The sequence below is a fragment of the Lethenteron reissneri genome, chromosome 24 (assembly GCF_015708825.2).
Source record: "Lethenteron reissneri isolate LAM-NWPU_2019-01 chromosome 24, ASM1570882v1, whole genome shotgun sequence".
Taxonomy (NCBI): domain Eukaryota; kingdom Metazoa; phylum Chordata; class Hyperoartia; order Petromyzontiformes; family Petromyzontidae; genus Lethenteron; species Lethenteron reissneri.
In genome coordinates, this window is record NC_083802.1 from 14,146,832 (window position 1) to 14,158,485 (window position 11,654).

Here is an 11,654-nt window from a genome sequence, read left to right on the forward strand (position 1 = left end):
GTGTTTTGTTTATTATACTTAAATAATTTTAGCAGTTTAATACCATCATTTTAAGCTGTTCTAATCACCTCTTTTGGGCAGGGCCGGTAGAAAAGTGGTTAGTCCACTGCACTATGAACTTAGCTACCCGAGCTGGATTCCCAGCTACTACGCATCATATCAGCGGAAATGTTTTATCTGAACTCGCCCTATGCCCCAAGCACTTCACCATGCATTGCACCAATGTGGTGAACTATGATCAAACAATCCCTGTGACCAACATGGCACGGGTGGGCCTTTATCTGGCAATAGATTGACATCGGGCTGTAATCCAGAAGCTTAGAAGGGGGTTCACACTTCATCGAAGGGGCAGCTCTTTATCACTGCTAAAAGCACGTCTGTGGCAGTCGATTATACGGTCTGGATTTAAACATTTTAAAATATTGAACATTTTCAAATTTCCTGGCTGAATCCAGCTGCGGTGCTCATGCATGCCACAATGAGGCATCTGGGGTGTTGTGGGGTTTCCCCCGTGATGCTTTGTGGGCTAAAATGTCATAACAATTTTAGCGAGTTTTATTTGATAGATTTAAGTGGGTTGTGGAGGACAGCATATGTCTGTGCTACCCCTTTTTTTGTCATTGTGCAAAGCAAAGTGTATAATTACGTGGGGACACCGTATATACTGTGTCCTCGAAATGCCGGGCTAATTCAGGAGTGAGGTGCTCTGGTGTTATTTTCACGAAGACCAAACCAAATTTAGCCCCAGTTACAGCTTGTAATGTAATTTGTATTGCTTTTTTATACGATAGAAATATGTATAGAATTTACAGTTATATATATTATAAAAGCAATACACGTAGGCTTTCGCGACCAATATTATTCATAATCAACGTTTTTGGGTTTAGATCGCGTTATTTATAAATGTGTCGTAACCCTCCACCACCCGACACGGCCAATCAGTAAAAAAAGTGTCACGTTGACAAAAGACAAATAGGGCTAACGCAGCAATACAGTATGAGAGAAATTACAGACAATTAAAATCACTGAAAATAACGAGTCCAATTCTGGGACGCAATCCACTGCCAGAATAGTCCACAATACCAGAGTGGAAGATGCAGCTCCAGCTAACAGCAAGTCACCGTTCGCTGTTCAATTCCTGAGCTTCGGGATTGCAATTTTCAACGACAAAAGCTACCATTTTTAGGGGTCTCCCCTAGAAACACTTGTTACATGCGGGACACGGGATATCCGCACACATTATTTTGAGGACGCATTGTACTCATACGCACATTACACATACATAGTTACAGAGCAACAGAATGTCCAGTGTAGGATAAAAAAACGTGAATAATCGGACGTATGGACGCTGAAACCTGGGCACGTTCTCTCTGCTAAATGTACACACGGCATGAACATTGAATTCGTAATGTGACAAAAAGCTACGATGTTTCGTGTTCACACCTGATCGCGTGTTTGCTGAGTGTCGGGCCCGTGAGAGAGTATTGTTTTGTTTGTGGCAACAGCTTGAAAGTTCCGATTGCAGTGGGAGATGAGAGTGATGTCACGTCACATCGAGAACACAGAGAACGCACAGTCCCCTGACGTGGGGCGGCAGGAGGTGACGTGGACAGACCGCGAGGGAAAGGGTTGAGAGAAAGTGACGGGTGTCGGAGGAGAGGAAGATAAGAGAGAGGAGGGAGACGGGCAGAGAAAGGGGCAGAGATGAGAGGCTGGGTGAGAGGATAAAAGAAAATTGAATTGAGAGCCGGATTGAATGTAAAGGGACACGGAGAGGGTGACTGGCAGAGACGTCGAGAGAATACCAATACGAAACAAAGACAGGAGAGAAGAAGAAGCAGATCACGTGAGACAGACTGTGACACATGATGGAGAGGGGGAGAAATACATTAAAAAGCAGTTTAGAGATTTGAGAAGCTGCAATTGACTTGTGGGCAGAGTGACTTTGATATTACTTGGGTTGGCACGTGCCTACGGGCAAGTCGGTCTTGTTACAAACTGCAGCAACATATGTTCGTGTTTCTGCAGTTGCGTTATTTCGCTGCCACAAACAACATTTGCGTTGCCGGTAAACTAGGTCGTGCTTATAGCATGCACAGTTTAGCAAACGTTCAGTTAAACACTCGATTTCCTGTGCATATATATATACACAGCATAGGGTTGGAGTGGTGGGACAGAGGTTGGTGCAGTGCACCCTGAACCCGGCGACCTGAGTTCGATTCACGGCCACGGCTAACCTCAGTGGCGAGTGAAATGTGCCACCTTACCACTTCACTAACCTGCAACTGACCAGCGTGGTGAAGTATAGCTAAACAACTCCCGTGGCCGACACAGCATGGTGAAACCTTCATCCAGCAGTGGATTGAAAGAGGGCTAGACCTATCGTTTTTTTAAGTTAGTGGTTAGCTCTTTGCTCTAGTTTCCCAGCAGCCTAGGTTTGATTCCTGGCCATGGTTCACATCATTGTCAAATTGTATCAGGACTTGAGCTGGGCTTTTTTTCTGCTTAAAACTTTCGTGACTGCAGGAATTCATATTCTTGGTTCTTTCGGTAAAGTCACGTAGGCGAAGACGGACTGGAATTAGAACTGCACTCGGAACTTTGTGGTGAACAAAAACAGACGTCATACCCGAGTGGTGTTTACCTCCAATGCTCCAGCGTCTGCTTTACTGGTCTTAACATTTACATTATAGTCAATCCACTGCTGGATGAGGGCCTCTCCGCGCCTGTGTGGGTTCGTGTGGGAGGGGGGGCGTTATGTAGCCATGTCACCACACTGGTCAGTGCAGGTGAGTGAATGCGGAGAGCATAGGCATTGGTGCATAGTTCAGTACAACAATGGACTGCATTGTACCGCCCTCTGCTAATAACGTGGCCCCGCAGCAACCTACGACACCCGTTTTACTCAGTGGTCACCCATCCAAGCACTGCCCAGGCTCAACGCCTGCTTAGCATCTGACATCAGTTAAGATCGGTGCGAATTGGTCATAAGCTGGTGTTAACAAGCGTGAATGCCAACAGTACTTGCCCCCCCCCCCCCCCCCCCCCCCAAGATCGACACATCTATCCAGACTAAATGGCGTGCGGCTTTGGGCAAGGGAGGTTTGTTTTTTCTAATTCGATTGAAATGTGTGCGCCGTGTGCCAATATGCCAGGCTCCTGGTGGAGTTAAGTGCTGAGCCAAAGCCGTCCCGGGCTAGAGGAAGAGGGTTAAAACAAACATCCCGGCGCCCTGACCACTCCGCTCACTTTCCAGTACGTCTGCATCTCTTCCCGCGGAGCCAGAGGCGCCCCAGAGTAGCCCCCCCCCCTACCCTGCACCCCCACTGCCCTTCATCAACCCTGGCCACCGCCTTCCCCAGCCCTGCCTGGTCTCCGCCACCCATTCATAACGTTCCTGTCGCGTCCACGCAGTGAGGAAAGCGACGAGCTACCTAGCTACCCACCAACTCTCGACCGACAAACCTCGTCGTCCCACATCCATCATCACCATCACCCCCCCCCCCCCTCCATGCTTGTAATCCCTCCGTAGTCCACCCCTGAATCCATACATCCAAACCCCTCACCATCCCAACCACTCCTCGCCATTTTCATCCCCACTTCTCCTTATCCCAAGTCTTCATTTATCATCCTAACACCTCATCATTCCCTTTTCATCATCACTCCTCATCATTCCAAGCAGCAATTATACCCCCCCCCCCCCCCACCCATTACCTTCATCATCTCTTTAATCCCCAGACCTAACCAGCTCCATTTGTCATCTCCCCAATCCATAATCACCCACCACCCCTCGTCATTGCATCCATCCCCAACTCCTCTTCATCCCAACGCGAAACCTCGTTTGCTCCATTCATGCCGAACTTTCGCCGTCCCCTCGCAACTCACCCACCCCACCCTACCCCACCCTCGTCTCTTCCCTCCACCACACCGCCATGCCCCCCACCCCCCACTCATCCTTCTCCATCTCCTCCCTCTGTGGGTAAAATGAATCTCGGCTCCACAGGGAGAAAGCGCGCAGGCGTCACGGAAGCCACCGGCTCGGGGTGGATGCGTGGCTCTGTCGCGCCTGCTTGCACCGTGTATTATTATTCTGTGTCCTCCTGTGCACATATTTTTTGTTGGCAGATTATGAGTGTCCCCATTGGCTGGAGAAGGATGTTAGATTATGGTAATATAAATAATAATAATTCCGCTGTAGAAAGTTACAATCTCTATTGGGCTCGATAAACGTTGTATCACTGTGGGAAGTCACATCGTGTTCGTCATACAGTGTGGCTGCCCCTCCTCTCCCCTCCCCCGCCATAGGAATGTGGAATGTTGGCTACTTGGTAAACAGCAAGCGAAGATCAGAACCTCCCAGTGTTCGTTTGACTGAATTGTTTATTTACAGAGGAATGCCACCTACATTTTAGTATAAACTCCAACCTTCCTTCCACACTAACACACCCCAACGTACCTTAACGTTAACACGCAACCGCACCATACACACCTCGGTCGGTCTCATTACATATTTATTGATGTCTCGGGTAAATTTCAATTATCATTAAAATACTTCTTACATCTGGGTGAATTAGTTTGCGTATTTTGCCACAGCAAGGCGCTAAAGAACTAACATACGAATCCACAACATGAGTCCAAAGCCTTATTTATCTGGAAGCTGAGTAATTTTACAAAAATATGAAAATCACAATACCAATTTCTAAATAAAATCAATATCTGCTAACTTGTTTATGCAATCTTATTACAAAGATAAAAGTAATTAAAAAGATAAACCTAAACGAAGCGACAAGACGATGTCTCGTGACTCGCAGGCAGATTCCGGGTCCCACGATGGCCAGATGTTGACTACCTCGCCAGGTATACAGGAGGTCGTGGATAATACATTACGGATGATATTGGTCGCGAAAGCCTACGTGTTAAAAGGAGGTCGTGGGTTATATCCCAACCCTGACGCCTGCTGTATATTTGGAGTTTGTAATCCCCGTTGTCATCTGGTTTTTCACCGGGTCCTCCGGTGTTTCCTTACAGATTTAGAAACACACGTTTAGAGTTTTTCTCGTTGCTATAAACTTTACACTTCATTGAGCTATCAATCGTGGCCCGGTCGCTTATGAAAAATAGCTATACTGTATAGCTCAGTGGGCCTTACCTGGTAAAATCAAAAATATTTTCTAGTTTGCATATACACTACACAGCTGTGGGATCTAAAACATAAAGCAAAAAAGATCAAGCCCAAGTCACAAGAGTTAAATTCAAATTCTAAGTTCAGATTTTAAAAGAGGGGGAGCAGAGGTGCAATGGTGAGCGCATTGCACAACCTGAGTTTGACTTTTGGCTATGGATGACAGCAGTGGCCAGTGACAGATCCACTGTGGGGATGTCTTCATAATTGAATCTCTTGTTTGGAATTCACGGGCCACAAGTAATGTTTATCAATGGTCCTATTTACCGTACGGCATCATTTTGCACTACTGCCACCAAGAACAAATTTTCAACTGCAGCGAGCACATTCGCCTCTACCCCACGTACAGTACTTGATACTTAATCAAATTACATTCTAATTACAATTAGAACATCGACAGGCTGCTGCACACGTCTCCTGCATGAGTGGAAAATTAAAGACAAGCCTGCACAGCAGAGCGATTGTGGCCATGCAACCCAAACTGTGGACCATAACAGTAAACCACTGTACGATACAATAGTCTGCGTTCCTTCAACGGAGGCATAGCAAACCTACACAATCTCTCTCCTTAAGCCCTCTCTCTCTGTATGCATGTACCGAATGTTGAACTTCTTTCACACCGTACGTATCCAACGGTGATAATCGTGGCTAGCGGACCTCGACATTTGGCATTTAATTCTAGATTTGAAGCTTTCGTGACTGCAAGGATTCATATTTTGGCATTTAGTTTCTGGACGTATTGCCATGCGCCTGATTCGAATTAGAATTACAGCCTTGTTCTGTCGTCATTGGGAGTTGTTTTGACCATACTTCGCCAGGCTGGTCGATGCAGGATTGTTTTAGAGAGCGGAGCACAGGACCGGTTTCGGCATCACTCACCGCCACTGCTGTTCACCGCGGCCAGAATTAAAACTCGAATCGGCCGGGTTCCATATCGCGGTGCGCCAACCGGTGCGCCGCCGCTCTCCCTTCTACCGAATCCGTTTGGTGAAATATAAGACGTACGTCAAATGTTCGAGTCGCCCACACGACTGCAAGAAGAACAGCGCACACCTCCGCGCTAACACTCGCTCTCATCACCCACCGTCAACCCCACCACCACCACCCAACAACAACCCTCCACCACGCTCTCATCACGGCCCCCTCACGCCATCTCTGTGCGTGACCCCCATGGGGCCAAAGTCCGTCCGCTAGGAGCCCGCCCCGCCGCTCTCTTATCGCGACCACACGGCCCCCGAACCGCCAGCGTCACCACTCTCCCCAAGGGCAGCCAGCCCTGCCCCTTGCGTGGGAACAGAGAACCCGCCCTGGGGGGGGGGGGGGGGGCAGCCGGCTCCACGCACAGGGACAGGCACTGGCGCCGCCTCGTCTCCCTCCCCTGCTACCCCCCCCCTTCCCACCCTCCTCTGTTCTCCCTGTTCCCTTGGTCGGTCTCTGCAAAACGATGAGGTCTGCATTACTCGCAGTGTGTTGCTGGGTTTAATCACCAATGCGTTTCTACGTCTATGCACCCCACCTTCTTTTTCGATTTAAAGCTTTCGTGACTGCAGGGATTCATCTTCTTGGTTCTTTCGGTAAAGTCACGTAGAAGGGAAATAATAAAATAATAATAATAAAACATAATAAAATACAATTCTCACGACGTTTCGGCCACAACGCAAGCAGTCGTCCTCAGGTAAAGAACAGGTCTGTCGGAAAGACAGCGTCTGAATGAACGCCACCAAGCTTGGCAGCGTATATTTAAGCTGGGTTAAATAAGTATTATTATACATAGTGTAATATTGCAATGTATAGTCTAAGGTATAGGGTGGTGTATAGTAATGCAGTATATAATTTTATGTTGGGTTTGTCTATGGCAGTATATCGTACGGGGTAGATCCGTGTGATGTAAAGAAAAAGTTTAGCTGGAGGCATATTTTTTCACCCAACCTTCGTCGACCAGCTGAGCGGTATGGTGAAGTATGGTCGAATGGGGGCCTTTTTATGACCTGCACGGTGAGGGGAGGGCCTCAATGCAGCAAAGATTCACGAGGGGCTGTGCGTGAACTAATAACACCAATGCAGTTTTAAGATTCTACAATTTACGTTAGAAAAATATATATTGAGAGCGTTTGATCAAAATGCCAATGATTTTATTCATAAGGGTCCTGCGTTGGGATGTTTGACCAGTTTAGTTAATGAGTATTTGGTATGTGGAAGAAAACTGGAGTACTGTACATACTCAAAAAAACCAACCATGCATCGGAGGGGGTGACACTAAAAGCTCCGCACAGAGTCGAGAACCCATTGCTTTACTGACATCGCCTGAGTGTTTTGAAGCCCCAAAGCCTACAACCCCTGGTAACCCCAGGCCATCTCCCACCCAAGCACTAACCAGGCTCAACCATGCTGATAGCCCACCATCTGTTGAGATTTGGTACATTGTGGGTGATTTGCTTATCGGAAAATCACGATTTTAAAGGAAAATTTTAAACTTGGAAATCCATCATCGTCAACATCATCAATAGTGTCCATGGCTTGGCACTGCCTGGGTCGGTTAATAGATACTACTGTATGTATCTATGCGTTCGTATATACCAGGTTTAGTTTAACCAAAATTTAAAAAACATATTTCAAGAGCCGCAATGCACGTGAATACGAGAAGATGGTCCTTAATAAACAACGTCACAAAGCAGTCCTTAAAGAGCCGCATGCGGGTCCAGACCCACAGGTTGCCGACCCCTACAATATACCCATCTCATGTCTTCGTAAATATCCAGTCCTGTCTTCTCTTTTCCAAAGCCTCCACGACATTTACTGGAAACTGCCGTTTCACTGCAGGTAATGACCCAGAAATAGTGTTCTTCACTAATTTTCGGGGGGAGGACACTTTCGCCGACAAGACATCATCAGTATGAGGGCCGCCACACCATTTGAGACCATTGGAGTTTGACATCATCATGGGGTGTTTTCACATTTGCGTATTGTCGGGGGCCCACGTCAGGGGCCGCACTAAAGGTCACCAGGGGTCACCAGTGGCCGACGGGCCTTGCAACGAAGACCACTGCTCCAGGGCAGCGGTCCACAAGATGACATAGACACTTGTCCGAGTTCTAGAGTTTCTCCGATTGGCTGTTCAACCAACAGTAGATGGCGCTCTTTCATGCTGTGTTTCATTTACACTCCCACTACGATACCATCCGCACGATTGTATACGTGTACATGCACAGCCCTTCCTCAGTCCACTGCTGGATGATGGCCTCGCCATACCAATGTGGGTCGTAAGGGTTATCAATGCAGGTTGATGACAATGGGGAAGAGAGACGCGGGAGTATAGAGTGCAGTACAACAATGGGGTTTTTCTGTTCACCTCAGTAACAACGGCCGATAACAACCTGCTGTGCACGGAGGTTGCCCATCGAAACGCTATGCAGGCTCGACCCTACTTAGTTTCAGAGATCTGATGAGATCAGGCACATTCCAGGCGATTCGGTAATAGGCCCCTCAAACAATATGACGTGCATTTCTGCTTTGAAATACGTGCACCAATTTAAGTCACGTGTGTCACGTGAGACGTCTTCATGACCTGGTGAACACCTTCGTTTGGGAAATTCTGAGATTTTTCTTATTTTGGATAAAAAGACAATTCATTTAACTTCATTGTTATCATTAATCGTGTTCTAAATCCTGCATATTGACACCTAATCTATTGTAAATTGTGATAACAGTGAAAGTATAGTATAAACAGACAGAGGATTGCAAAATCTGGCACATGCGATATACAGTGCAGTACGTGCCATTGTAGTGATTGTGTTTTAGATATGGATTATTGAAAGGGCAGATTAATTCCATCTGTCTGTGGAATTAATCCCAGCCCAAAAGGCCTAAAGGCTTGTACATTGACCTTGATACAAATGCAATACATAGAAACAAGCAGAGATAATTCCATCTGGATGTTGGCCTCCCAAAGGCATCACTATCTATCTAGCTCCTCCTAGGGGAAACTCTCATCCAGCAGTGGATTAACGTGCATGTGACCAATCATATGGATGGTAAAATATTTGGTGCAGAAATTAGTAGATACCCTATCAGGTGTGGTGGCAAGGTAAGTGTAGTGGGGATATTTAGAATGAATAAAGGGGACACATTATTTGATGATGGCAGTGGTGCAAAATAACAATGCACAAAAATCTCAAAACACATTCGTCAACAACAATTTCTTAAATGGAAAAATATATAATTGTTCAAAATCTCATCCATTAAAAGTGAAATATTGCTTTTACTGCCATTTGACCACTCATATGGCACAGTGTGTAGGCAAATTCTGCCATCTGCTGTGTAGAACAAAGGTTACTTAAAGGGATCTCAGAAGTAGCTTTGTGATATCCACTTCTGTGGGTCGTTCTCTAACACGAACGGTTCGACTGTTCTGCAAGACTTCTGGATTGTTTGTCTCATTCGTTGAGTATTTGGCTGCTATAATTGCCCATATGATAAGCCACTTCCTTGAGCTATCATTTGTGGCCCGATCGCTTCTGAAATAAAGTTTTTGTGGGCCTTACCTGGTAAGATTAAAAAAAAAATTCTTTCAGATGAACGCCGATAGCACAAATTTGGAACAGGGCAAAAGACAAAAAATGCAAAAATCACTGGTAAAAAACTCCAGGACATACGACTCGTGGATCCCTTACATTGTAAAAGTATACGATAAATTCAAATGAGTTACCGGCGGCTAAATAAAGGACATCAAACAGTCTTCTCTCCTGTCTCACCCCCACGTAACCCCAATCTCAATGCTTGCACCACCACCCTCTCTCTACCCCTCCCCCCACCACCCTCTACCCCGCACTGCCCGCCCCCTACCGGGCGCCACGTGATCTATCGATCGATCGGCTCGGCCGCTCTGCTGCACGGGTCTGGGCGCGCGGGTAACGCGAGCCCCCCCCCTACCCCCCACCCCGCCCCCCCTCCGCGTGTTTTTTTTCTTCCCGCGCGCGCCGCCGAGTCTAGACTATGGGGAGGGGGGAGGGGGCGCTGGGGGGTGGGTGGGGGGAAGTGGGCGAGGGGGGTTGAGGGGAGGAGTTCGGGTTTAAGAGGGCGTGGCCTGTAGCCGCTCGCAGCCAATGGTAATGCGAGCTCTCCTGTTAGGTTCGCAGCCAATGGTAATGCGAGCTCTCCTGTTAGGTCCCGCCCTCTTTTAGTATTAACCCCTCCCTCTCATATTCTTGGGTCTTTCGGTAAAGTCATGTAGATAGGTTCAAATAAAAAACAAAAAAATTACAAAACTACGACGTTTCGATCGCAACACAAGTAATCGTCATCAGGACAAAACAATTGCGGGAAAGCTACTGAGGCAGGATGTTTTAAAGGTTTGAAATGGATGTAGCCCAAGGGTCATCAGCGAAGTGGGCGGGGCTAGTGATGTTAATGTAATCAATTAGCATGTCAATGTAAGATCGCAGAGCCACCGCCACATCCAGGAGAACGAGCAACGATGGCTGTTAGTGAGACATTGAACCTGTTAATGTAAAGACATTTAACCTGTTCATGTAAAACCAGAGAGTCGAAAATAACTACTAACATCGGAAGGTAGGATGGAAACATCCCAGCCAGTTATGACTGAAACTGGTTAATAATGTCCTTCCAATGATTGCTCACTTTGTACTCATCTTCTCGGTTTAAATTGTGTCTGTGTCGATATATATGGATGGCTTCATGAACGAATCTTTGTTGATAGCCAGTGGGCTTGCAAAGTACCTTCGACTTAGAGAAATCAATTTAGTGTGAGCCCACCGCATTAAAACAATGATCAGCCACGGCCGAGGTATTGGTCCTACCGTGTTTCAGATCTGCCTTGTGTTCACGAACACGGTCCGAGACATGTCGCTTAGTTTCCCCAATGTAACTACTGCCGCAGACACAGCTTAGTTTGTAGACGCCGGGGTATTGCATGTCAGGGATCACATTCTTCACAGATGGGATCAGATCACGAATTTTATGTACTGTGTTAAATCTAACCTGGATCTTGTGTTTGCTCATGATTTCCAAAATCACGATTTTATGTACTGTGTTAAATCTAACCTGGATTTAGAGTTTGCTCATGATTTTGGAAATCATTTTGGAAATCATGAGCAAACACAAAATCCAGGTTCGATTTAACACAGTACATAAAATTCGTGCAAATGTATCACTTTAACATCACTCGCTTATGACCCTTGGGCTACACTAATTTAAAACCTTTAAAACATCCAGCCTCAGCAGCTTTCCTGATATTTTTTTTTCTCCTGATGACGATTGCTTGTGTTGCGATTGAAACGTCGTAATTTTTGTTGTTCTTTTATTTGAACCTATCTACGTGACTTTACCGAAAGACCCAAGAATATGAATTCCTACAGTCACGAAAGCTTTAAGTCAAGATTTACCCCCCCCTCTCCCGTACAAACTCCGTATAAGAAATCCTAAGTGAAGGGAGGGGGATTTATCGATTTAAAGC